Genomic DNA, 1,676 nt, shown 5'->3' on the forward strand with positions numbered 1-1,676 from the left:
GGTCAGATACGACTGAGCGACTTCACTTTCACTTTTCACTTTCATGCATTGGAGAAGGAAATGGCAACCCACTCCAGTGTTCTTGCCTGGAGAATCCCAGGGATGGGGGAGCCTGGTGGGCTGCCGTCTGTGGGGTCGCACAGAGTCGGACACGACTGAAGCGACTTAGCAGCAGCAGCAGCAGCAGTCAGTTTTCATTCCAATCCCAAAGAAAGGCAAGGCCAAAGAATTCTCAAACTACCGCAAAATTGCACTCATCTCACACACTAGCAAAGTAATGCTCAAAATTCTCCAAGCCAGGCTTCAGCAATACGAGAACCCTGAATTTCCGGATGTTCAAGCTGGTTTTAGAAAAGGCAGAGGAACCGAGGAATTAGAGATCAAACTGCCAACATCCGCTGGATTATGGAAAAATCAAGAGAGTTCCAAAAAAACATCTATTTCTGCTTTATTGACTATGCCAAAGCCTTTGACTGTGTGGATCACAATAAACTGTGGAAAATTCTGAAAGAGATGGGAATACCAGACCACCTGACCTGCCTCTTGAGAAACCTATATGCAGGTCAGGAAGCAACAGTTAGAACTGGACATAGAACAATAGACTGGTTCCAAATAGGAAAAGGAGTACGTCAAGACTGTATATTGTCACCCTGCTTATTTAACTTAGATGCAGAGTACATCATGAGAAACGCTGGGCTGGAAGAAGCATAAGCTGGAATCAACATTGCCGGGAGAAATATCAATAACCTCAGATATGCAGATGACACCACCCTTATGGCAGAAAGTGAAGAGGAACTCAAAAGCCTCTTGATGAAAGTGAAAGTGGAGAGTGAAAAAGCTGGCTTAAAGCTCAACATTCAGAAAACGAAGATCATGGTATCTGGTCCCATCACTTCATGGGAAATAGATGGGGAAACAGTAGAAACAGTGTCAGACTTTATTTTTTTGGGCTCCAAAATCACTGCAGATGGTGACTGCAGCCATGAAGTTAAAAGACGCTTACTCCTTGGAAGGAAAGTTATGACCAACCTAGATAGCATATTGAAAAGCAGAGACATTACTTTGCCAACAAAGGTCCGACTAGTCAAGGCTATGGTTTCTCCAGTGGTCATGTATGGGATGCGAGAGTTGGACTGTGAAGAAAGCTGAGTGCCAAAGAATTGATGCTTTTGAACTGTGGTGTTGGAGAAGACTCTTGAGAGTCCCTTGGACTGCAAGGAGATCCAATCAGTCCATCCTAAAGGTGATCAGTCCTGAGTGTTCATTGGAAGGACTGATGAGGCTGAAACTCCAATACTTTGGCCACCTCGTGTGAAGAGTTGACTCATTGGAAAAGACTCTGATGCTGGGAGGGATTGGTGGTAGGAGGAGAAGGGGACCACAGAGGATGAGATGGCTGGATGGCATCACCGACTCGATGGCCATGAGTTTGGGTAAACTCCGGGAGTTGGTGATGGACAGGGAGGCCTGGCGTGCTGCGATTCATGGGGTCGCAAAGAGTCGGACACGACTGAGCGACTGAACTGAACCTAATGTTTAGTTGGTTGGTTGTGGTTCGCTGTCCTTAGGTTTCCTTTTTTTAACTTCAAGGCATGTGTTATTGTTTAGTGGCTAAGTTGTGTCTGATTCTTCTGTGACTGCATGGACTATAGCCCACCAGGTCTATTTCCCAGGCA

The sequence above is a fragment of the Bubalus kerabau genome, chromosome 15 (genome assembly GCF_029407905.1).
Source record: "Bubalus kerabau isolate K-KA32 ecotype Philippines breed swamp buffalo chromosome 15, PCC_UOA_SB_1v2, whole genome shotgun sequence".
NCBI classification, from domain to species: Eukaryota; Metazoa; Chordata; class Mammalia; order Artiodactyla; family Bovidae; genus Bubalus; species Bubalus kerabau.